We start from the raw sequence: 27,575 nt of genomic DNA, 5'->3' as shown, positions 1-27,575 counted from the left end.
GCCCACGTAAAGGAGTACAGTCTATCAGGAGTGCTTCCCGACCGGAGACTACCAATGGATTCTACATGTGCCAAGATACAAACCCTCCGCTCTGTGCATCCATGCCAATCCAAGCTCCCCTGCCATCGCTAGTATTGAGCAAGCTTGTCTATGAACCCCAATGTGCCTAGCCAAGGTGATCATTTTCTACAGGTCCTGTGAAGTGAGCGAAGGATGAGAAGTGCACTATGGTAATGGAGGGGCTGCCAGCAAGAGGGGCTGGTCTGCTCTGCCCACACCAAGTCATCCAGACAAAGCACTGCCAAGGAGAACCGAGGGACTTCTCTGGGTGACCTAGACAAGTCCCGAGATCCCTTCTGGCTCCCAAATCCCTGAAGGTGAAATATAATTGATGGATGAAATTTTTCTCAGGATGGTACCTGCTCAGGATTCCCAGGGTAACCCAGAGTTTGGAATTAAATCTAAGTTCTATGTGACACGCATCAGCAATGAGGAAGAGAGTCTATTTTTGAGAGCACCTACGAATGTGACCTTTTTTAGCCTTCTTAGCTTGTTTTTTTCCCCCCTCTACTGTGAAAAGCCCATAAAATGGTATTATGGCTGCAAATTAAACCTAAGTTCCTCTGGGCTCCACCCAACAAGCACACAGACAACCTGATACCTCCAGCCCTCCAACCCACCTTCACCCACAGCCGTTTTCTGTCTTTACATTTGGGGTGTGACACCAGGAGGAAAAAATGAAAAAGATCCTTAGGCATGATAGGAACCAACATACTAAGTTAAAAGAGGAGGGGAAACAAGAGCCAGGAGAAAGTTTGGGTGCAACTTCTTACTTGAGAAAGTAGCTCCTTAGTGTTCGTTTGTGTTACTGAAACAAGAGCCTTGGTTGTGTGTCGCTGGTCCACTTTCTGAGTTCAGCCTGGAGTGGGCTTGATCTGAAGACCAACCCCCTTTTTGCGCTACCAGGGTGATTTTGCTTCCTGAAATGAATAGTTGTTGAAATGTAGTGGAGGGAGGGAGAGGGAGGAGGGAGAAGAGAGAGATTCCTTCTAAGATGAGACCGACACATTTTTTAAAGCATTTTTAAAAAAATTTTACTTGTTTATTTTTTTATTTCTGGCTGTGCTAGGTCTTCGCTGCTGTCTCAGGCTGTCTCTAGTGGCGAGCGGAGGCTACTCTCTAGCTGCGATGCGCGGGCTTCTCATTCTGGTGGCTTCTCTTGTTGCGGAGTCTGGGCTCCAGGAGCGTGGGCTGCAGTAGCTGTGGCTCCCGGGTTCAGGTGCCCTGAGGCATGTGGTATCTTCCAGGACCAGAGATCGAACCCATGTTCCCTGTACTGGCAGGCAGATTCTTAGCCACTAGACCACCGGGGAAGTCTTGAAACATTTTAATATCGCCTAAACAAAAACGGCCAGAGGATTTCTTCAGCCCATGCTAACAGCCATCCCACAGGACTGCTCTTTCATCTCATCTCCTCTTCCCTACAAAGGACAGATGCCCCATGGTCGGCTTTTTCCTACCATTCGGGTCTCTACTCAGAGGTTCTGTCTCTTTCCACACCCCAGTCACTCAATCTCACTGCCTCACTTTCTTGACTTCACAGAACTTGGTATCTTGTGGGCAGTTTCTTTTTCCTTGATTACGGCTGCTGCCCCTTCTTAGAACAGATGTTCCAGGAGCCTCGTCTGGCTCATCACAGCTGCATTCCCAGCACACAGACCGGTGCCTGCCACTGTTGAATGATCAATAAACGACCAAGGGAGAGAGACAGCTAGAGGGGTAAGGGAGCGGGACAAGGCCCAGGAAGGCAGAGGGAAGGCAAAGGCAAAAAGCGGCTAACAGTGAGTCAACAGGGCAACGGAGCAGGGTGGCACAGGTCAGGTTGATCTTTCAACCTTCACCGAAGCCTGTTGCTAAGTCATGGGCTCCTAGCAAGTGGGCAGGACTGGGTTCGAAGCCACTCTGCCTCAGACCACACAAGCGATGACTTCTCTTTATGCGGAGTATTTTTATTGGGCAGTCAACTTTGCCACACACTCTGCCACGCTCCCCATGTGTGTGCACCTTCCAAATCTCCACGCTGACCACTCCCATTTCTTCACATCTCGGATTCAACCTTTACTCTCAACTGATAGTTATTACCTACATAATAAAGAAAAGAGGTGCCATGATGAAAGAATTACCCTATCTTTACAATAACTCCACCAACTTAGCTGTATCTATTCCACACACTCTGCCTTCCAGCTGGTTACAATGCCAACAGCACTCCTTCTGCTAAGGCCAATTTCCCCACTCCTTCTCATCTACCAACGCTGTCTCTCCTGCATCGTTCTGTTTTTTCCTGCATCATCAGCACCTCCCTTTCTGTTGGATCATTCACATCCTATTTTTTTTCCCTTGTAGCCCTGTTGGGCTTTGGTTCCCACCACACCGCTATCCTTAGATTTTTTTGAATTGGGAGTCATTGGGAGCATCTTTGTAGGCAAGCAGTACGTTCAGATCTGCACTTTACAAAGACAAGGGACACCACGTATGCACTATATGTTTTAAATCAGTCCTTTCTCAGTCCCTTAGAAAGACAGAACTGGAAAAGAAAGTCTTCTGCATACCTACTTTCTCTCTGCCAGCCCACTAGAAAGCAGTGAGCACTACTCTTGCCGCCTGAGCAGGGGGAAAACGGTTTTCCTTGGCTATGGTTTTGGACCAGAGCAGGGGCTTCCCTAGTGGCTCAGATGGCAGAGAATCTGCCTGCATCATTCCCAGGGTTGATCCCCTGGAGAAGGGACTAGCTACCCACTCCAGTACTCTTGCCTGGAGAATTCCATGGACAGAGGAGCCTGGCAGGCTACAGTCCATGGGGTCACAAAGAGTCAGACACGACTGAAGTGACTAACATCTAGGGAAGATCCAGGGCAAAGAGGATTACCATGTGCACACACCTCCCACCCCATCCCACCTCCCCCTGCAACCAGAAGGGCTGCCACCTCTGCCATTCCTCTAGAGGCCAAGAGGAGGTGGCCAGGCACTGCTGTCTCGGGCTGTGGCAGACAGCTACCTGCTTAATGAATGGCCAGAGGAAGGGTGGGTCCAGGGCTGTGGAAAAAGTTCACCCACTGTGTCTGGGAAAAGTTCAGAAATAGAGCATTACATATGGTTCCTCACTCTACAGACTAGAGCGGACAAAAGCATGTGGCTCTTGGGTCTGACTTGGATACCACTGATCCTGAGCTTTAGTGCCAAAATTCCACGACTGAATTAAGGTGTAAAAAAAAATATTCTGAGACTTGTCTTTTGATATCAAATACAATCATGAAACGGAGAAGGCAATGGCACCCCACTCCAGTACTCTTGCCTGGAAAATCCCACAGACGGAGGAGCCTGGTGGGCTGCAGTCCATGGGGTCGCTAAGAGTCAGACACAACTGAGCGACTTCACTTTCACTTTTCACTTTGACGCATTGGAGAAGGAAATGGCAACCCACTCCAGTGTTCTTGCCTGGAGAATGGGACGGGGGAGCCTGGTGGGCTGCCGTCTCTGGGGTCCTCTAGAGTCGGACACGACTGAAGCGACTTAGCAGTAGCAGCACAATCATGAAAACCAGCAAGTTCATTATTCCATACTCTATTTTCCTTCATGAAAAACAGGAAAAGCAATGCAGAAGAGTTCCTAATAATTTTAAAGATTTTGCAAAACTCTCATATTCTCCATTTATCTTCACCAAATATCTTAACTCACCAAAAGCCTATAAATTTTGCAAGAATGTAGGGCTCTATTTTCCCTTTTTCCTTACAGATGCACCAGCTCTCAAAAGAAAGAATGATGAATGGGTAGAGTTATAAATACTCCAAGGCTAATAAGAACCAAAGATGAACTGTAGAAAAATCTGGTATTTGGGGAGAGCTGCTGCCATGTGCTGGAGTTAACAGGTCCTGACCTCATGTAAATTCCAGAGCTATTTTATCAGATAAGAAAATGAAAGCCACAAAGTACTCATAAATTACTGTACATTCAAACTTCACCAAATATTTTTTAGTCAAAAGAAGCCTGTTTTTCAAAATGTAAGTAACTGACTGCTAATTGAAATATAAATTACATTTATGGACACTTTAAGGATTTTAATAGAATGGTTGTACGTCACTTCATTAGCTGTGCAGGAAAGAGAAACATTAATCAAAGTTCCGCAAACAGTAAAATGTGAAGAGGAACTCAGAGTGCAGAACATTCAGTGGAACAGGAGGCAGACTTGATTGACTGGAAACTTTCTTATTTTCTGATAGACACTTTTGTGCAGTATTACCTGTACCAAAAGGTTCCCAAGATCACAGATTAAAGGTGGATGCTGCCAGAGTTAGCACCCACCCCTCCGCCAAAAATCACCAGTTAAATATGCATTCCAGATAAACAATAGATCATTTTTTAGTATAAGTGCATCCCATTCCACATAATATACTTACACTAAAAAAATCATTCATATTTTTAATATACTGTATTGTATTCTATCTGGCAGGTGGTCTGCTAAGTCGCTACGACATTTCAAACGAATACTGGAAGAATAGCAAATCCCTCTAGGTACCTTGAGTTGCCCTCAGACCAAAATCCAGAAACTCTTTCATGCCAGATGGCACTAAATATGACTAAGCAGACACCTCAACCCAACATCCACAGTGTCCATGGCAACACGTTCAGAAACTGTCTGCCTGCTTTCCTAATTTAAGTTGGAATCATACAATCATAGAATTTTAGAATTGGAGACTTGCATAGATTCCTTCTTTTTTTTTTTTTTTTTAAGAAAAAAATTATGTCATCCTCAGCGCAAAGAACTTTCCTACAACCAATTACCAACGTGGGAGTGAGAAGAGTGATGCAGGCACCACATTTAACCACAGAAGAGCCAAGAAGATTCCAGGGCCCCTCCAGTCCCAGAATTTTTATTTTCTCAGTGTCAGCAACGTGTTCAGGGCCCTTTTCCCAAGTGGTGATATAAGCAAAGGAGAACTGGACTGTGAGCTCCTTGAGGACAGAATGGGTATTAAATTCATCTGTGTAACCCAAGAGTTTGGCATTTGGTGGGCACTCAGTGAATGTTTAATGAATGAATGAGTGATGGTGTGTATAGTCTTAAGTCACTGATACCAAACGTGTGCTGGCTGGGGAGAGAGAGAGAGGGAAAAGCAAAAGGCAGGGAGACCGGAGGGCAGGGGGACGGGAGGAGGCAGGATCGTCACAGCTCCTGCCCCAGGTCCCCTTTCCTTTTGTGCATCCGGTCCCCCAGTAGTGATGCGAAGATCTCCACACTCCCTGCCTGTGGGTTTTCAAGAAGGCAACCTGATCTCAGCCCAGTGTCTGCTCAGCCCCAGCTGCTTGCCTTCTCTAGGTTCTCCTTACCCATCACAGGCATGGGTAGTAAGTAGCCCATAGGTCTCACTGACCTACAGAAACAACTGCAAACTGAGTGTGTGTGGGGGTAGGGTGGGGGGGACGCGGTGGGAAATGAACAGAACACAAAAAGAAATGAGAACTACCAAACTGGCAAATGTTTGCCTAAATGTCTACAAAATATTACTTTAAGTCAACAAAAAAATGCAGTCCAATGCTCACATGGTTAAGTATAAATCAGGTTGAATATAAGATAAGGGGACATGCATGAGTGCTAAGTCCCTTCAGTCGTGTTCGACTCTTTGCAACCCAATGAACTTCAGCCCACCAGGCTTCTCTGCTCATGAGATTCTCCAAGCAAGAACACTGGAGTGGGTCGCCATGCCCTCCTCCAGGGGATCTTCACAACCCAGGGATCGAACCCGCGTCTCTCACATCTACCTGTACTGGCAGGCGGGTTGTTTACCACTAGCGCCACCTGGGAAGCTCCATAAGATAAGGGTATTGTGTTGGTCGCTCAGTCGTGACCAACTCTTTGCAAAGATAAGGGTACATTTTGTTAATGATCATACACCAAGAAGTATGACCAGGCTTCCCTGGTGGCTCAGATGGTAAAGAATCTGCCTGCAATTCAGGAGACCTGGGTATGATCTCTGGGTCGGAAAGATCTCCTGGAGAAGGGAATAGCTACCCACTCCAGTATTCTTGCCTGGAGAATTCCATGGACAGAGCAGCCCAAAGAAATATAGTCCATAGGGTCACAAAGAGTTAGACAAAACTGAGTGACTAACACTTCATTTCACTTCACAAAGTATGACCAGCTCTGTCCATGTTCCCTCCTCCTTCCCATCTGAAGCTATTCTAATGTAACTTATCTGGACGATCATCTCCCACAGCATTTAGAAAAAGAATCATTTCTCCTGGTCCCTTTAAACCTCCTATCCTCTTCCTTCTCAACACTACTCATTGTATTAAAGCCCTGATTTTAACTGCTTCATGCAGCAAATGTGTAGGATTTTATACAATCTTCTACAGTGATATACCATATGGGACAGCTAGAGAATTCAGTGTAAGTTTGTTGGGGGAAATTCTAATGACTAAAGCACAAAAAGAGTCACAAATACTAAAAACAGCTTTTAAGGCATGCTCATCACTTGTAAATTACTGTGTTCAGTGGGGGTACTGACACCTCACAACACCCACTGAAGTGGGTGGGATCTATTATTATCCTCATTTTACAGACTAGGAAACTGAGACTTAGAGGAGGTGAAGTATCTTGCCAGAGGTCACACACTGAGCCAGGATATAAACTTGGACAACCCAGTCCTATTTGGAGGGGTGGAGGAGGGCAGGGAAGAGGTATTCCTGGGAGGGGGAAAAAACTGAGCAAGGTTAGAACAAAGAGGAGCAAGCTTGCTAGAGCTCGGGGGCAAGGCAGGCCCCAATCCATATTTTAAAAGATCAGGATTAGCATTAACTTGCCCCTTTACAATGCCCTTCCTCATATATTGTCCAATTTAATCTCACATCCACAGTGAGGTCAGTAGGACTCACCGGGATTGACATCTGAGAACATGTGACCCAATCACACGGGATGGAGCCAGCAGTCACAGTGAGTGTTCAGGACGCACGCATGAGCCTTGTTCCACTCAATGAGATCAGAAGAAAACAACGGCGCAACACTTAGGAGAAAAAAGTAAAGACTATGATACATTTTTTTTTTAAATTTTAGAAATGCGAGATGACCGTAAGTTCAACACGTGCTCACAAATACTATGCTTCAGCCAGTGCTTCTTTAAGATACAGATTTAGTTAAAAGGCGTACAGACGGCCAAGGGGCACATGCAAAGTTGTTCAACACTGCTACTGGAGAAACACAAATCAAAATTGCAATGAGATATCACCTCACATCAGCCAGCACAGCTCTCATCAAAAAACCCACAAATAATAAATGCTGGAGAGGATGCGGAGAGAAGGGACTCCTACACTGTTGGTGGGAAGGTAAATTGATACAGCCACTATGGAGAATAGTATGGAGGGTCCTTAAAAAACTAAAGATAGAGCTACCATACGACCCTGCAATCCCACTTCTGGGTATATATTCAGAGAAAAACATGACCCCAAAAGACACACAAACCTGAATGTTCATTGCAGCACTGTTTACAATAGCCAAGACACGGAAGAAAGCTAAATGTCCACGGACAAAGGGATGGATAAAGATGTGGTATGTACATACAATGGAGTATTACTCAGCCATTAAAAAGAATGAAATAACAATGCCATCAGCAGCAACACAGATGGACATAGTGACTGTTATACTGAATGAAGTAAGTCAAAGATAGAGAAGGAGAAATATTGTATGACATCCCCCATATGTAGAATCTAAAAAGAAACGATACTGATGAACTTACAAAACAGAAAGAGACTCACAGACGTAGAGAATGAACTTAAGGTTGCTGGTGGGAGGGATGGGGAGAAGGGATAGTTAGGGAGTTTGGGATGGATATGTATACCCTGCTATACTTAAAATGGATAGCCAACAAGGACCTACTGTATAGCCCAGGGAACTCTACTCAGTGTCATGTGGATGGGAGGGGAGATTGGGGGAGAATGCATATATTTATAGTATGGCAGAGTCCCTTCATTGTTCACCCAAAACTATCACAACATTGTTAATTGGCTATACCCAATACAAAATAAAAAGTTAAAAAAAGATGAATATATAATTAAGAAACTATGGTCAGTAATGGCCCTTCTATGACCATGAAGTCAGAAAGACCTCAGTTCCATTTCCAGCACGTCCACTTACTAGCTGCATGGCCATGGACTGGAAATTACTTCCCTCTCCAGTGCAGTTTCCCCATCTTCCAACTGCAGCAGTAAACTCATCCTGGAAGGACTTCTGGGAGACTGAATGGGAAAATGCAGGTATTGAGGCTGGCACAAAGCCTGGCACACTCTGTTAATGCTGGGCTTTATTAACTCTTGTTACAGCTCTCTCCCAAGGTCAGAACACTGTTATTCTAGACACCACACTCAACTTCTGGTTCCACATTTTGTGAGAGATAGGGAAATTTTATAAAATGTTTGGGAAGGGTTATTAGGAGACAAGGTTTGAGAAGGCAGTAGTTTCGTGAGTATGGACACCTGAAGTCTGAGTCCTCCCAGTTTTGTCACTGCCTAGCTCTGTGATCTTAGGCAAGGCACAACTTACCTGTGGTTTAGCTTATACCTGTAAAGTGATGAGGGTTAAGATATAAATTCTAATTGACTTCGAAAGTATCATTCATCTCCAAAAGTCTTTAAATCCTGCCTAATGAGAACCTTTTAAAGGAAGTAGATTTTCCAAAGGAAAACAGAATTCAGAAGCTCCATGACACAGTTTTTAAAAAAAGAAAAGCAGTCACATAAAAGAAGAGTACACTTAAAGTGTTTTAGAAGAAACAATGAGAAAAGTAGGCCCAGCAGGAGAGAAGCTCAAAGGAAAGCAGATTTTGGCTTAAGCTAAGGAAAAAGGAATTTTCAGCAACAAAAATTATTCAATAATGGACATGTGATCATTCAAGATTCTAAGATCCTCAAGGGCAGGACAATACTGTATTCACCTTGTATTCTTGTTAAGTCCAGGAAGTGGCACAAAGGAAACACTGAAGAAATGATGGAGAGATGGATGGGTGGGTCCACGGAAGAGTAGATGGGTGGGTAGCTGGGTGGGTGGATGGGAGAGTAGATGAGTGAGTAGATGCGTGGACAGATAGATGGAAGGGTAGGTGAATATTGGGTGGATAAGTGGATGAATGCATGGAAGGAGAGGAAGGAAGAAGAGGATGAAGAGGAAAGAAGGAGCTGCCTTAAGAGGTAGTGAACCTCCCTTTGCTGGGTGTGTTCAGACATAGACAGCTAGACGACCATCTGTAAGGGGTGCTACAGAATGGCTTTCTATCCCGTGTAGGAGGTTCCACTAAAAGTCTATGTGATAGTTATTTCCTCATTTTCTCCCCACTAACTCATCCTACATAATTTTGTCAGAATACTCTTCCTAAAGGACAGTTCTTTGGATGTCACCCTCCTACTCAAAAAATTTACTAGTTCTCCATTGCCTATTCAATTAAGTCCACAAACCTGATGTCTGAGGGCCCTATTTGGCTTTGCCTTAAGGACTTTTATTCATTTTTCAAAACCCAACCTGGATATATCCACCATCAAGCAAACAACCACTCTTCTCCTTTCCCCCATAGTTTATCTGAACCGTGTCACTGTTGTATATTATTACACCCCATTATAATGCATTTGGTGAAAGTTCTCTTTTGTGAAGCTGTGAAGCCCTTGCATGGGGGAGGAATCTTTACCTCTGTGCTTCCAGTGAATAGCAGAGCACCTGCCTTTCAGCAGTTATTCAATAGTAATGAAATAGGAATTACTTCTTATTTATCTGAAGCCAGGCATTCTGTTAAATTCCTGACATGTACTATCTACTTGGATCTTTATAACAACTCTGTGGTCTCCATTAAATAAAGAGGGAAATGAAGACTGAAAGGAAGATAAATAATTTGCACAAGACACAGTCAAGTAGATGGTAGGGGCTGGATTCAAATTTTGCACTGCAAACTGTAAAGTCCTGGATAGGAACTGCTCTACAGTGTTTCTTTCTGGGCAGCAAGACCATCCATAACAGTCCAAACATGTTGTCCATTCACTCGTTCAGCAAGCATTTACTGAGCCATTAAGGGACAGGTCCTGCACACAGAGATCCCACCTTCAAGAAGCTTACAATTCACCATGTGAAACAGACAAATCAACAATGATAGTGCAGTGCAAGCAGGCTATAAGAGAGGTATGTGCGTGCAGGCTAAATCAGTCGTGTCGAACTCTTTGTGACCCTATGGACTGTAGCCTGCCAGGCTCCTCTGTCCATGGAATTCTCCAGGCAAGGATACTAGAGTGAGTTGCCATGCCCTTCTCCAGAGGATCTTCCCAATCCAGGGACTGAACCCATGTCTCTTATGTCTCCTGCATTGAAAGGTGGGTTCTTTACCACTGAGCCACATGGGAAGTCCATAAGAAAGGTAGGTATCAATCAAATTGAGATAAAAACTATTAATTATAGCAATGATTTCCAATTAGCAAGTGCTCAGTGCATGCTAAAGAAGTGTGCTGAAAATCCAATCACAAGGCTTTACAAATAAGCTGTGATCAAGGTTACAAATTAGGCTGATCAAGGTTACAGCGCAATTGGTGGTTCAGACAGTACTTTCTTACGTCCAAGTTTTGCTCTCTTCTAGCTGTGAGCCCTTGAGCAAGTTACTCACACTTTTTTCCCCTTAATTTCCCCATCTGTAAAATGAGAATAATAGTAGTTCCTACCTCAAAGGGATGCTGTCATTTTTAAAGACTAAACTTATGCAAGGCACTAAAAATGTTGCCTGGTATACAGTGTTACATAAATTTCACTTATTATTAAATAACTTGACCAAGAGCATTGCCAGTAAATGACTGATTCCAGTACCCACATCCATCCACAAGAGCCTTCCTTCAGAACACACCTAAGACATGGTGATGCTTGAGCTGGGCTTTGAAAGGCCACTGAAGGGATAAGAGCAAGGAGGGTATGATCAGCTATGGGAACAACCAATATTCCACACACCTCACTGTTGCACTTCTGCTCATTCTTTCCTCTGCCCGACGTTCCTTCTCCAGCAATCTTGACCCCCTGAGATCCTACCCATCAGCCAACGAAGCCATCTTATTGGACTTCTTCCATGAACGTGCCTCTGATCTCCTCCCCCTGCACTTGGCTGATACCTCTCTGGTCAGGGTTAGTCTTGGGTATGCAGTTGATAGTTACACACTTTCACCCATACAAGTATGCACACACATGCGTGTATATGAACAGACACCTTCCAGGCCTCCAGAATGCCTCACACTCAAGGAGCAGATACTTCCTAAAGCCCCACAGATAACACTCATCAGCTCAAGTTCAGAGATATTTGTTACAGTAATTACCATTCCAGAGCTGAATTTAGAAACCATTCTCAAACTGCAGACAGCTCCTCTGTAAACAATATTGCCTCCTCATCCAAACTTATCATGAATATCTCCCACTGAGTGAGGCAAATTCTGATTTATTATTTAAAACTGCTACTCCATCTAAATAGTTAAAAAATGGACAAGGAAAACTTGAAACTAAAGAAACTTCTATCTTCTCCAATACATGTTTATCTGAAATTGTCATATTTTCTTTCTTGGCTTCCTTGTAAGCTGGGGTGGAAAAAAACCGGGAAGGAATTTTATATTAAAAATTATCAGAAGCATAATAAAAATTTCCTAATGACAACCTATGTCAACTGTTGTTTTATTTTAAAGACTGAAGGAATTTTGTTTTTCTCATGGCCAACTTTTGATCAAACACTGCAAGAATGCAATCAAGCTAAAATGTAATAGCCAGTCAGAGGGAAAATGCACCCCAAATGGTGAAACTGTATTAATGGATGAAATGGACAAATATAAATTCCATTTCTTTCCTGCTTTCAATCTAATTATAGAAGGGGCAGGCAGATTTGTGGTCACAATGTAGTCAAAATGACAGAAAAGAAGCAGAAAGATCAAGAAGATCCAAAATTAGATAATCAGCCCTCCTTCAAAAAATTAACTTGGCCTCTGAGCACTGATTAATCTTTATTTATTACAGTTTTCCTTATTTAAAAAAATCATGGGCTTATTAGAACTGAAGGAGAAATTTTATTTTTTTTTGCTTTTGGTTTTTTTTTTTTAAAGACATTAGCTTATTTTTAACAACTTCTTGTTAAGCAAAAGAGAAGACAAAAGTACATTTTGACTCAAAATAAGACATTTTGGGGTTCTCCAAAGCAGAAGACTGGGAGGATGGAATATTGACCAAGGTTAAAAATAGCAGGGCTTAACAGGAAGTCAAGTCTACCAAACTACATTATTTTTTCCTCCTAACCATCTAAAATTAGATACCTTAGCAAGGTTTTCTTTCTTTAGGTAAAAACGATATATTATCACAAACTTCCCTTTTTAACACCACTGAAGTATTTTGATTCTACAACCTCTTGACAACTAACTTCACAGCTAACTAGACTTAGAGCATTTGAGTCTAATAAAATGTCGCAGCCAACCTAATGAAATCTCATCTCTTATTTGAAATATCCATCAACCCAAAGCTCTATGGACCAATGCCCCGAAAGTAATTTTAGGTTACAAAAATTTCCTCAGCTTAGTAAAATAAATGAAATCAGCATTTTTTTTACCCTTCTTGCAAAGCCTTAATCCTGGCTCTCAAAGAATAGGATACGTGGATACCCCAGTCCTTACCTGGGGGCTCTCTGATACCCATGAGATGGGCACACATGCAGACCTAGATTGAAAGCCTGAGTTCAAATTCTCTTCTAACATGAAGGGGTTAAAGGTGATACTCTCCAAGATCTATGCTCTCTCTTCATCTCTGCTGCTCTCTGAGCATCTGCCAGAGTGATCCTATTAAAACTAAGTCAGATCCTATTAAGTCCTGTTCTCAAAACTCTCCCTTCACCTTCCCTATCAGAGTAAGACCTTGGACAGCAAGGAGATCCAACCAGTCCATCCTAAAGGAAACCAGCCCTGAATACTCACTGAAAGGACTGGTGCTCAAGCTGAACTTCCAAAACGTTGACCACCTGCTGCCAAGAACTGACTCACTGGAAAAGTCCCTGATGCTAGGAAAGATTGAGGGCAGGAGGAGAAAGGAACGACAGAGGATGAGACGGTTTGATAGCATCACTGACTTAATGGACATGAGTTTGAGCAAACTCTGGAAAATAGTGAAGGACAGGGAAGCCAGGCATGCTGCTGTCTATGGGGTTGCAGAGTCAGACACGACTTAGCAACCAAACAGCAACAACCACAGCTTCCAGGCAGCTACATATTCGGGCCCCTGTGTCCCCACCTCCTGCTCCTCCCTTTGCTCACCTCCTCTGGACACACTGGTCTCTCTCTGCCTGGTTGGCCCCCCTCTCCGACCTGGAACACTCTTCCCCCAAATATCTGTATGGCTAACCATGCATATTTATTCAAATATTTGAATAAACGTATTCTTATCAATTAGATGTAAAATCACATGTCCTTTAAGCTCTATTTTTTTTCCCCTTTTCTCGATGGCACAACACTTTCCAACAAATGACATAATCGACTTATTTACTAAAATGTTTCTTACTTATTGTCTGTTTCCCTCAGCTGGAGTAAATACTCGTTGAGGGCAGGAATTCATCTGTATTGTTCAACGACATATCTCATGAGCCTAGTATGTAGCAGATCTTAAACAGATAATTGCAGAATGAATAAAATCTTTTCTTGCTCTAATTTCGTGTGATTCCATGAATATTCAGTACTTCCTGCTTGGTAAGCTGGTAAACAGTTATTTCCCCCACAGAGATCAACTCAAGAAACTGATTTAACAGTCTAAATTTAAACACTGGACTAATTGTACCATGCATTGAGAATTTGCTACAGGCCAGATACTGTTTTTGACATGTATTTTCTCATTTAATCTTCACCTAAAGCCAGTTAGTAAGGCATTCCATTCCTCCCTATTGTCTTAGAGTGCCTAAGGAAATTCAGATTCAAAAAGATTAAGTATTCCAAGACCAAACTGCTATGAGTGCCTGAGCTGCCCTTTCTGTAGACCCAGGACTGTCTGATGTTCCATTCTGCTTCCTTTGTTTTAAAATGGATTCACCTGGGCTTCCCTGGTGGCTTAGTGGTAAGGAATCTGCCTGCCAGCGCAGAGGACATGGGTTTGATCCCTGGTCCAGAAAGATCACACATGCTGTGGAGCAACTAAGCCTGTACACCACAAGTACTGAGCCTGTGCTCTAGAACCTGGGAGCAGCAACTACAAAGCCCACACTCCCCAACTACTGAAGCCTGTGTGCCTAGAGCCCGCGCTCCACAACAAGAGAAGTCACGACAGTGAGAAGCCCGCACTCCACAACTCGAGAGCACCCCCCACTTGCCGTAACTAGAGAAAAGTCTGCATAGCAGCAAAGACCCAGCACAGCAAAATAAATAAAATTTAGCTTTTTCAATTAGGGTTTCCTCAGCGTACATGGGGAGAAGGCAATGGCACCCCACTCCAGCACTCTTGCCTGGAAAATCCCATGGATGGAGGAGCCTGGTGGGCTGCAGTCCATAGGGTCGCTAAGAGTCGGACACGACTGAGCAACTTCCCTTTCACTTTTCACTTTCATGCACTGGAGAAGGAAATGGCAACCCACTCCAGTATTCTTGCCTGGAGAATTCCAGGGACCGCGGAGCCTGGTGGGCTGCCGCCTATGGGGTCACACAGAGTCGGACACAGCTGAAGTGACTTAGCAGCAGGGTATAAGCCCAGTAGGGGGACTGTTGGGTCTTAAGTTAGTTTTGTTCCCTGTTTTTTTAAGGAATCCCCATACTGCTCTCCATAGTAGTTGTTATCAATTTGCATTTCCACCGACAGTGCAAGAGAGTTCCCTTTTCATCACACTCTCTCCCACGTTTATGGTTTGTAGATTTTTTTGATGATGGCCATTCAGACCAGGGTGAAGGGATACCTCATTGTAGTTTTGATTTGCATTTCTCTAATAATGAGCGACACTAAGCATCTTTCCATGTTTATTAGCCACCTGTGTGCCTTCTTTGGAGAAATGTCTGTTTAGGTCTTCTGTCTACTTTTTGATTGGGTTGTTCATTTTTCTGGTATTATGCTGAATGATTGATTGTATATTTTGGAGATTAATCCTTTGTCAATTGCTTCATGTGCTATTTTATTTTTTCCCATTCTGAGGGTTGTCTTTTAAACTTGTTTATAGTGTCCTTTCTCCAGTGTTCATTGCAGCACTATTTGCAATAGCTAGGACATGGAAGCAACCAAGATGTTCATTGACAGATGAATGGATAAAGAAATTGTGGTAACATATACACAATGGAATGTTACTTAGCCATAAAAAGGATTGCGCTTGACTCAGTTCTAATGAGTTGGATGAACCTAGAGCCTATTATACAGAGTAAAGTAAGTCAGAAAGAGAATGACAAATATCGTATATGAATGTGTATATATGGAATCTAGAAAGATAGTACTGATGAACCTATTTGCAGGGTAGCAGTGGAGACACAGACATAGGGAACAGACTTGTGGACACAGGGTGGGAAGGAGAGGCAGGTATGCATTGAGAGAACAGCACTGAAATGTGTACATTACCATATGTAAGATTAGATAGCCAGTGGAAATTTATTGTATGATGCAGGGAGCTCAAGTCCGGTGCTCTGTGATAAACTAGAGGGGTGGGATGGGGTGGGAGGCAGGAGGGAGGTTCAAGAGGGAGGGGACATAGTATACCTGTGGCTGATTCAGGTTGATATATGGCAGAAACCAATACAATATTGATCCTCCAATTATAATAAATAAATAAATTTTAAAATAAATAAATAATATTTAAAATGGATTCACCACTTTGATAGCACCAGATAACAAAGAGGCCCCCATGGAAGTGTTATGGAAAGAATCCAAAGTGCAGTTAATTATAGACAGAAAACTTGGACTATTAAAAAAACACACACACAATAAAATAAAAGGAGCTGTAGTTTTATAATAAAACAGAGTCATTCAAATGAAATCATTCTCTTACTGTTACAATCAAACCAGAAATAACAGAATAAGAAAGGGAGATGACGTGACCAAGTAACTTCACCATTTGTTTCCCTGAGGACTAGCTGTGCAACCAGGACGACCCCAGCCCCTTCACTGATCCTCCACCAACTGGCATGAAGTCAATCCAGCCCAGGTACTGCCTGCAGATCTTGAAACGAAATGAGAAAATTCGTATCTACAGAATGAATGAATTTACAGAAGAAAAGCACTCGATAAGTTCAATTACCTCCTGATCACCGTTTCCGAGGTGGGTAGGAGAAGTCTGAGGGCCATTACCCAAACCCAACAAAGCAAAACCTAAGTCAAACTCAGACAGCTAAGTCCAGCAGTACCTGGAGAATGGCAGAGAAACAGTAACTCCAATGGAGGCTGTTTTCCCTGAATCATCTCAGTGGTGGACCAAAGTCTCAGTTGCCACCACACCACAAAGGAGACAGGGTTGTGAGCAAAAGTTTCTGGAAGGGTCAGCTTCTCTTCAGACCATGGGGGAACAGTCCAAGCCCACTGCTATGGCTCAGAATAGGCTGTGTGGTTAGGCAAGGCCAAAGCTACCGTCACCACCTTAATCAACTCCTGAACTACAGACTCTGAGGGGGACGGGGAGAAAGACCAACCGAGGTCTCCCATACACAGAGCACGACAACGTTTTGTCCCCAGTCAGACTTGGCCTTATTCTAGCACAGCTCATTAGATCTACCCAAATTCAGACTTTGCCTAACAAAATATCTTCTTTCATCCTTCCTAGATGGGAGGTGGCAACGTCAAGGGCTAGGGACAGATGTAAATGAGGATCTAGCAGATGATGACTTGGAAATGGCCTCTCTCACAAGAAACTTCAGTGTATCCCATGGATAACTGAAAGGATAACTTAAGTTTTTCTTTTACTTGATCATTCTAAATTGCGAGCTCAAAGGTCTAAAATTAGAGCACACGTATAAATGCCAAGAATCCCTTTAGTGAATTGTTGAAAATCCCCAGTTTAAAATCCCTGCTTAAACTGTTTCAATTAAGATGGCAATCCTATAAGTTTTATTTTTTTAAATTAACTTTTATTGGTGTATAGCTGATTTACAATGCTGTGTTAGTTTCTGCTGTACAGCAAAGTGTATCAGTTACACATATACATATATATACATACACATATACATTTTTTAGATTCTTTTCTCATTTAGGTCATTATAGAGTACTGCGCTATACAGCAGGTCCTTATTTGTTTGATATATAGTAGTGTATATATGTCAATCTCAGTCTCCCAATTTATCAGTCCCTTGCAACCCCCTTTCCACCCCACCTCCCCACTGCTTTTACCCCTGGTAACCATAAGTTTGTTTTCTACACCTGTGACTCTGTTTTGTAAATAAGTTCATTTGTACTGCTTTGTTTTACTTTTATTTTTTTTTTTTAGATTCCACATACAAGTGATATCCTAAAGGCTTAATTTTTGAGACCTCTTATTTGCAGACATTTTTACTTTATTAATAATGTAAATCAAACAGGCTATCTCTAGGGAAAATTTTTAATTAAAAACCTTCACAAGTATTCCACAACTACTCTGAGAGCTGTCTTGACACATGGATGTCTTTGGGGGAAGGGTGTACTTAGGATCTAACAATACTTGAAAAATAGCATTGTCGCTATGGAAGCAGCTATGAATTTTGACTGTTTTTTCTTATGCTAGCAAAGGCCATATTCATTATATGCATCTTTTCTGTTGACTGGAAAGGGCTCTGATGGTAATCTCCCTAGTTTGTAAGCAAGCCCTGTCTTGCCTAGGCAGTCCCCCTTCCCTCTTACTGTTCAGGCACCATGATTTTAGCTGAGCCACAAACATGCAGCTAGAGAATAGATAAGCCAGTGTACCAGCATTCACCAGCAAAAGAAAATGGTGATTTTTATTCACCAAGCATTCATTCCTTGGAGGAATCACGGACAAAGCCTGTTCAGGTTTCTGTCACTGGTGAAACTGGCCTAAATTCCAACCATTTCTTGGATCTTTTTTGGGCCATCATTGGCCACTTGTCAGTCAAAATGGAGAAAGTGCGACTAAGTTTTGTTTTGAAACAAATGCTTGAGAAATGTTATATTTAAGAGTACCAGCCTTTTGGAATGGTCGTCTTTAGAAACTTGTACTTCTTCCAGCGACACAATGAAGAGGGTTGCTCATGTACATTTGAAGCTCCTCTTTCTGAACTCCTATTTCAATAGCTCAGTGACAGTACACTGTCCTTCTTTGAAGCTGTCTTTGATCCCGGGATGCAATCAACAGACATTCAGAGCCACGCTTGACAAGTAAGGCACGTAATCATGTTGAGTAATACTGTTTTTCATAAAAACGAGGTGTGACCACAAAAGTAATGAAACTGGTTTTCCTAGCAGGCTCATAACTAGACTGCAGGCAAACACACACACAAAAAAAAGAGTTCAAATAGTGTTTGGCTATAGACACTCTGGTTTTTTAAGCCATGACAAGATCTTTGCAATGGGTACAAAATCAGCAAAGTTACTTTGAAGACAGTGTTTCCCGTTTGGACACACATATATGAGTATCTATAATAAATTAAATGATTGATTTCTGCCAATTGCCTCCAAATCTAACATCTTATTTTCACAAAACTTTACTCTCTTCCTATTATCATTCTCATCAGTTAAAATCATTCACTGGGGGGGAAAAATTAAAAATTAAAGGCTATGATTCCTTCAAGGAATAAGTGATCAAATGAATGAAAGAAAGGTCTTACTTAGCATCTTAGACTTGAAGTGGTCCAACAAAACATTCATCCAAAAGGCACACACTGGGCAAATACTAGCAAAGAGAGATGTTCAGTTTTCCAGAGTAACCATCTACAGCTCCTCTCAATAAATCCTCTCTTTAAGAAGAAGATCTTGTGGCTGTGAGTTTGCCTCTGGTGTTATTTTTGGCCTGGGACTGTAATTTCCATGTTATCTAAGTCATTTTCAACAGGTGGAAGGGATCAGGGCTTCTTCTTATATTTATGAGGACAAGACTTAGGAAAGACCTTCTTACCTCAATGTTATGATACTGAAAAGTTTCCCCTGCAAGGATGAGATCAGTACTTCTATCCAAGGGCAGGTTAGGTGGCACTGTGCATATTAAAACCCAGATAAATTCATCTTCTTGAAATATTCAGTGCTCCAGGAATGAGATGAATTCCAGATCTATTTGCACATTCAAATCAATCAGCAGAGAATAGGCTGAATAGTTTTCTAGATTCCTGGAATTGGGTTCTGCTTTAACAAACTGTTCAAAATGTAGATAATGGCTTTCTAATTTTATTTATCTTTGCTCAACGAAAGTGTTAGTTGATCAGTCGTGTCCAACTCTTTGCGACCCCCTATACTGCAGCCCACCAACCTCCTCTGTCCATGGGATTCTCCAGGCAAGAATAGCAGAGTGAGTTGCCATCCCCTTCTCCAGGGGATCTTCCCCACCCAGGAAGTGAACCCAGATCTCCTGCATTGCAGGCAGATTCTTTACTGTCTGAGCCACCAGGGAAGCTACCTTGGATAATTTTTCTATTCTTCTATTTCATTTTTAAAGCCTCTTCAAAATTTAGTAAATTGATTACATGACTCATTGGTGGGACACCTCCCATGGCTTGAAAATCATTGACCTACACCAGGTGTTTCTGACAGTGTGGCCCACAGACCACTTCCACCAGAACAGAACATGCAAAAAAAAAAAAAAATTCTGGGCTCCATCCCAGACCTACTGCAACAGATCTGTTGGTAAAGACCAGGAAATGTTATTTAAATAAGTTTTCTAGCTGATTCTGACATGCACTGAAGTTTGGAAACTCATCTAGACCCCTATCCAGTCATGAGTCATAAGGCAAACGGGTCCAAAGAGGCTTCATGTTTTCAAGATCACATTGCTAACTGGTAGTGAGGCCAGCAGTGTGGAGCCTTGCCTTCTGTATTCCTGGGTGTGTTAGTTGCTCAGTCATGTCTGACTCTTTGCAACTCCATGGACTGCAGCCCGTCAGGCTCCTCTGTCCATGGAATTCTCCAGGCCAGAATACTGGAGTGGGTAGCCATTTTCTTCTCCAGGGTATTCCTGGGTAGTGTTCTTTAAATACATAAAGACCACTTGTACATATGTGTGATCCAGGGTCCCACAACTTTGGGCTTCCCTGGTGGCTCAGAGGTGAAGAATCTGCCTGCAATGCAGGAGACACAAGAGTCTCGGTTTCAATCCCTGGATTGGGAGGGTCCTCTGGAGGGGGAAATGGCAACCCACTCCAGGATTCTTGCCATAAAAATTGCATGGATGCAGGAACCTGGCAGGCTGCAGTCCAGAGGGCAGCAAAGAGTCGGACATGACTGAGTGACTGAGCATGCACACATGTATCCCACAACCTTACTCAATGTCACGCTCACTGCTGTACTTCCAATGCCCAGCACAGTACCATGTTTGGGTGGAAATAAGGAAGAACCACAGAAATGTATGTCTTGCCATTTGGAAAAGTAAAGTTCCAAGAATACAAGAGTGCAAAATCACACATATGGCCAATCCCACCAACAGCACATTGTTTAATAAGCACTGATCTTCATCAAATGCATCTAGACTAGTAATGAAAAGCATCCCTTTTCCTTCCTAAATCAGAAAACTTACAAATGGTTTTCTCAGATTTTAATCAAAGAACAATATCAACAAAAAGCAAGTCAATCTAGCATACTAAATAAGCGAAAATGAAAGTGTTAGTTGCTCAATTATGTCCGACTCTTTGCGACCCCATGGACTGTGATCCACCAGGCTCCTCTGTCCATGGAAGTCTCCAGGCCAGAAAAGTGGAGTGGGTAGCCACTGCCTTCTCCATGGGATCTTCCGATCCAGGGACTGAATTTGGGTCTTATGTAAGAGAATAAAAACTAGACTATTTAATTAGGATGTTTACTCCCAGATCCATGGTTTGGTTAGGTTTTCTGATTTCGTTTTACCAAAATCAAATTGTCCATCTGTCGGGCTCCTCCAGTTAGTTCAGGTTCACGCGTGTCAAGCTTTAGTCACAGTCACTGGGATACCTAGGCATAACCAGCACTCTCGGAGGATTCCACTGAGTGATGTTTGCCCCCTCTTCCAAAAACAGCCCAAGGACTGTTTTCCCAGTGTCTAAAATCAATCCAACACGCATTACCGAGTATTATCTTCCCTTAACAGTTACCGAGCAACTGTTAAGTTCTGGGTCTGCTGCTGCTGCTGCTAAGTTGCTTCAGTTGTGTCTGACTCTGTGTGACCCCATAGACGGCAGCCCACCAGGCTCCCCCATCCCTGGGATTCTCCAGGCAAGAACACTGGAGTGGGTTGCCATTTCCTTCTCCGATGCATGAAAGTGAAAAGTGAAAGTGACTATAGCCTACCAGGCTCCTCCGCCCATGGGATTTTCTAGGCAAGAGTACTGGAGTGGGGTGCCATCGCCTTCTCCCAAGTTCTGGGTCTAGTGTTTGTTAGGTTACTGGGGAGTGGGAGGAGATACAACCAGACTCTATAGTTCTCAGGTCACATATTCTACTGCAAAGATTTCCCAGTGTCTGTGTAAGTGGAAGGTTATTATTAATAATCACACAAGCAACTCCACAATGGCCAATGGATTTACCTGAGAGGAAGGAGGAAGCAGCTGTGATACGTACACAAAGGGACCTTTTTTCATCCAGGGTAATATTCAAACGTGAGGCAGAGTGACTTTCCCTTGCCACTCCTCTCTGACTTTGAGGCTCCTCTTTCCTTTCGACTTCTCTGTCAAAGTATATAGATGAAAAAAGAGGTGTGAAGCTGTCCTCATCACATGTACGCTCATACACCCAGGCCATACTTCAAGGGCAGGGAGAATTCTTCGCAAGGCTCTGGGAGTCAGGGCAGACCTGATACACACTCCATTTCCTACACCCCTCTCCAAGATTCCCTGCAGTCTTCTCTGGAAACTACTGGTTGGTGAGACAACCAACCCTGGCTACAGATTCAATGCCTTGGGTTACTGGGCATTTTTCAGAAACATATTCCTCTGGTAACTCAGGTCTGACCAGAGCTCCTTCAGAGATGGACTGGCAAGCTCTGCAGCTGATCAAAACCAGAAAGAATCCAAAAACATCCTATAGGTTTCAAATGCTTTTATGAACCTAAAAAGAAAATCAACTCTGGCATCATTAAGATGTTCAGACAGGACATCTATCCTGATCCAAAGCAACGACTCACTCCCTTACCTCAGTCATCATTAACACTGTGAGATTTAGTTCAGATAAATTCAATAACTGCCTACAGAGACTGTATAATTTTTATCAGGATGTGAGGATGAGCTTCACCTCTGGAGTTTGATGGCCAGTTCAGGGTTTTTAAGAATTTCTCCTACGTAGATTTTGTCATACCCGTACATCTCAACATGCACAAAGCCACAATCATTCTTTCTTTAAAAAAAACAAACAACTTTTTTCCCATTTATTTATTTATTTTTGGCTTTACCAGGTCTTCGTTGCTGCACCTGGGTTTCCTCTAGTTGTGGTGAGTGGGGGCTTCTCATTTGGCAGCGTCTCTTGTTGCAGCCCTCAGTAGTTGCGGCCCACGGGCTTAGTTGCCCCAAGGCATGTGGGATCTTAGCTGAAAACCAGGGCTCAAACCTGTGTCCCCTACATTAAGCAGGCAGATTCTTAACCATAGGACCACCAGGGAAGTCCCTCATTCTTTTCCTTAAAGAATTTAAGAAATGACTCACGGTGGACACGGAAGGGTCACCCAGCAACACAAATCCACCAAAAAGATAACAGGCAAACAGCAGAGATTATGTTTCTTTCACTTGCTCTTGGGGTTTTAGACGACTGACTCCCAGGAGGAAAGCCAGGAAATCCCTCTAGATGTGTAAAGTGTGATGTCTTACAAGGCTCCCCACCTTCAATAATCAACAGAACTATCTCTAGAAAAGGCTCAGGAAGAAATCTGGATTTTCCAAAGCAAAGTTAAACTGTCATCACCCAGCTGACCCTTCACGAGGAGGAATTTCTTCTGTATGAGTAGCTGCAACAATTGTGCTTGTGCAAAGAAATGACATATTTTTATTTTATAACTGAATCTTGGAACTGATCATGTTTCCTCTCCCGTGGCTACAGGGAAAGTCAGGGCTAAATCTGCAGACTACCTGTAATGTAATTAGGCAGAGCCTTCCAGGATGCTTTTCTGGACTTTAACTCTCATCTAGCTTCATCGGTTTGATCCCTTTGCCATCTTCATTCTGATATCTTTGTTTTTACTAACGTGTTTCTTTAAAAAGTAGACAAATGAGTACCTGAGCATTATTTACCCCTGTATGAGGCTTCCAAGTGTTCTCCAACCGTGAAGATGTTAGCAAGCACCCATCCAAGGGAGATGTGTTCACATTACTCAGAGTCTATAATTTATACTGTATCTTCAAGTATACATTCCTTACGCAGGAAAACCCATGGCTGGTCTGCTGACAATCCCCAGGGTGACACTCCCGCCTTAACTGTGGGTTGTGTGCTATCTTCATTTGAGTGGCAATTAAACCTGGCTGCATTATTTCCTAGGAAAACCCTTGCTTTATCTGACAGGGACTGAAAAACAGGGGTTAGGGAAGTAAAATAACTAAACTAAAAACAAAGAAATATAAAAAGCACCCAATGATATTATCTTTGCCATAGTATCCATCCCACTAAAAAGCTATCTGTACTTGTGCAACAGGAACAAGAGGAACGCTTGGACATCCCAGTTCTCTGGGAAATTTAATGCAGAGATGATCAGCCATACCAAATAGTCTCTAAATAGTCATCTCTGCATAATTTAAGGTATCTTCTCAACTATATGATTAGCACCAGGAGGGCATCAAATAAGTTTTGAATCCTGCAACCAGGTCTGGCACAGTGAGGCAAGCTTAGTGGACTGAAGACAAATTTTAGGTTATGACAGAAATAACACGGAACCTACCAATGTCTCATAAAAAACTCAGTATGAGTCATTTCAAAAGAAACATAACCAATAACTTTTAGTTATGTTGGCTTTAAGAAAAATATAACATTGAACTCTCCACACCCTAATTTGTAAGCAGCTGCCCAATAGCCATAATTTACTGCACACACACACCCACACACAAAACACAGATAAATATAATTCATTTGTGATCATGAGTAAGGGAGTTACAGCCTCTAGCCCATTTGCAGAAGAGATCTCTGAAGACCAGAGAAGCCAGCAGTTGTCCTAAACCTGCTTAACACCAACCCTGAAAACTACATAGGACCACGCTGATTGTGTATTTGCTCAGAAACTTCCCCAGAAGCCACGTATATTCATGTTTAGGGCTTAATAAATTTTGAAATTGTTTTAATGGAAATAAAATTAGAGAATCAATAAGGCACTTTCTCTGGTTGGAAATATTTCATTTATATTTTTTCTGTAGGATTTTAGAATTGCCTGAGAAAAGCAACTCTAGTTGATGAAGGGACATAAGGGAAAAAAACCGTTTTGGTAAATTAACCTTGCATAATCTCAGATAAAATTAACCCAAAATGTGTATTAGAAGATTGGAAAACTGACCACACCTTCTCATTCAATATGGACATATACCACTAGCCACCTTATCTACTTAAAGTACACTGTAATTCATTTTAATTCACAGAAAAATGTTCATTTGGAAATGGACTGGCTTTTATTGGTTGTTTAAATACTGCACATCAAGCCACAGGGTTGAATCTAGACATTTCTTGTGCTATTACAAATTTAGTCTAAATTATTCAACATGTTCAAGAGTTATGACTAAAGTATGAAATCCAATATATCCACCTGAAAAACCTCCTTGACCTTAGTATAACTCTTCCTCCGAAGACAAATTCTAATGGCCTGAAACATCTTTACCCATTCAGGTACAAGCATAATTATCTGACCATTGCTTCCAAAGCCATATTTCCTATATAAACACACTATTCACAGACCTTTTAACTATTACAGTTCTTTTTTTTCTTTTCCTGACCAGAACAATACATTCTTTACAAAGAAGACTCTTGCAGCATATTTATTAGATATTATTTTAAAATTTACAAACAGATGCTTTAGTTCCATTATATTGAAAAAAATACATTTCCTACTGTCCTTACACTTTCTTCCCCATCATTTTGTTTTATAAGTTTGACAATTTTTATACTTTATTTCTATTCTGCTATATGTCTTTGCCTGCCATTATACACATTTATATAGATGTCTTGATTCTCCTCTGTTGATAGCTACTCTTCAGTGCTGCTTGAGAAAGGGCATAAATAAAAGTAAAGCCAACTGAGAGGACAGTTTAGAACACTAAGACATTACTCAGAAACCCACAGAGAACGGAAATGAAACAATGAATACCCAGAGGCCCTGGAGTCACCATAACATTTAATTCAATTTTTTTGAGGCCTGCGGTGAACCAGGCAGTGTGCTAGGAAGACAGTCAGCTTCAAAGTTGAGGTAGGCATGCTGTTGCTGCTAAGTCACTTCAGTCATGTCCAACTCTGTGCGACCCCATAGACGGCAGCCCACCAGGCTTCCCCGTCCCTGGGATTCTCTAGGCAAGAACACTGGAGTGGGTTGCCATTTCCTTCTCCAATGCATGAAAGTGAAAAGTGAAAGTGAATTTGTTCAGTCGTATCCAAATCTTAGCAACCCCATGGACTGCAGCCTACCAGGATTTTCCAGGCAAGAGTACTGGAGTGGGGTGCCATTGCCTTCTCTGTGAGGTTGGCCAGGTGGACTGAAATCCTCTCTCTGCCAAGTGGTGGCTCAGCGGTAAAGAATCTGCCTGCCAATGCAGGAGATGCAGGTTCGATCCCTGGGTCGAGATGATCCCCTGGCGGAGGAAATGGCAACCCACTCCAGTATTCTTGCCTGGAGAATCCCATGAACGGAGGAGCCTGGCAGGCTACAGTCCATGGGGCCACAAAGAGTTGGACATGACTTAGCAACTAAACAACAAAAGAGCTACTAATTCATGATTAAGAGGATCATTTTACTTTGGTATAGACCACTTTCTTGCTCTTTCTGTTTCAATTCACCAAAATCCACTATGAATCCCTTTATTCCAATAGCGGGGCTTCCCCGGTGGCTCAGTTGGTAAAGGATCTGCCTGCAATGCAGGAGATGCAAGAGACATGGGTTCAATCCCTGGGTAGAGGAGATCATGGCAACCCACTCCAGTATTCTTTCCTGGAGAAGCCCAATGGACAGATGACTCCAGTCCATGGGGTCGCAAAGAATCAGACATGGCTGAAGCAACAGAGCAGAGGCCTGAAAAGGTGTTGTGTTAAAAACCCATCTGCAGGTCATTTCCTAGCCCCCATCTCAAGTCCACATTCCAGAGCCCACATACACTCCACCACTAACCTATTTCATTTGCTTTTTCCTAATACTGTGAGATAATTCTTTCTACAAAGGCTGAAGGTCAGAATCAATTCTGACCTTAGTGTATTCCAACACAAGAGCCCACTCTCTGAAAAATACAAACAGCAGATTCCTGGCCCCCCCAGCTGTGATTCACCTGGCCCAAGGCGAAACTACAGCAAACAGTTTAGCCAACTGCTGGCCTCGGGTCATCCCAACACTACAAACACCAAAGGAAACTTTCTTTGAAAGTTGTGTAAGAATGGAAAAAAAGAGTGCTGAATAGATGGAAACTACCCATATTTCACCTTCTCAGCCGAAATAACTCTTAGCAGTCTAGTACTGAAAGAGCACTGACATTCAAACCCATTAGGTCACTGGAAGAATAGCCCCGTGGCTAAGGAACAGACTTTGTTCTACAATTTTCTAGTGGGGCATTGTCAGAATTAAATAAAAGGACCCTAATGTGCCATTTTTGTTATGCATGAGACTTCATCAGATTGGGATGCAAGAGAAAAGGTGGTGAAATCTGACCACTAAAGCTTTTTCAAAGGTCAGACTATCCCCAAAGGATGGGTAAAGCCTTCAGGGGGATGTGCCTTCTCATTCTATCTCTTTAGCAGCTGAGTGACTATCTCTATTTCTCAGCACTTATCAAGGATTTCTCATTCCTCACAAATACCTAACATAGACAAAATTTCCTCTTTGATGATAAACATTTTAACCTATAGCTCAATTTAGCAAAGCTCCAGGCCCTAGCAAAGGACCCAAATAATAACCCTTTGTTGAACTGGATTCAAAATAAGGAATGATGAATTTAAAATTTCAAGTTAATCAAAAGCCCAGTAGAGCAGTATTTTCTCACCAACAGAGTGGGTCCCACTGTTGAGACACTGAAGTCTCTCTGAAGTCTCTTTGGCAGCAGGGTTTGCCAACAAGCACAAAGCCGCCATACCCAGGGCTTCGGCGGCTGTAGAATAAATTCAGTTACTTTCTCTGTTCATTCAGCTGTCTGTCCAGTAAATGACAAGTAATGTTTCAGTTCAGGCTTTATGTCTGATTTGGAAATAAACTACCACCAACAAAAATAAGCCATTCCTGACTGCGATGTTACAATATTAAGACACATTTTCCAGTTTTAATAGACCA

General features: G+C 42.5%; 1 protein-coding gene across 3 annotated transcripts in view; it reads right to left on the bottom strand.

The window, feature by feature from the left end:
* The window catches only part of C16H1orf21 (chromosome 16 C1orf21 homolog), a 245,160-nt gene that overhangs the window by 196,099 nt on the left and 21,486 nt on the right, over window positions 1-27,575 (bottom strand). Inside the window, exon 1 of one of the 3 annotated variants that reach the window (XM_018060709.1) lies at window positions 21,676-21,815. The exons of the other annotated variants lie outside the window; for them this stretch is intronic. The gene's annotated coding sequence lies outside the window, so the exon portion shown is untranslated. Of the gene's footprint in view, window positions 1-21,675; window positions 21,816-27,575 lie in introns of those variants that run through there. 3 annotated transcript variants of the gene reach the window in all.

This window comes from Capra hircus, chromosome 16 (genome assembly GCF_001704415.2).
Source record: "Capra hircus breed San Clemente chromosome 16, ASM170441v1, whole genome shotgun sequence".
Lineage (NCBI taxonomy): Eukaryota > Metazoa > Chordata > Mammalia > Artiodactyla > Bovidae > Capra > Capra hircus.
Note: the sequence above shows the minus strand (reverse complement) of the source record. Positions and strands in the feature narration are given on the sequence as shown.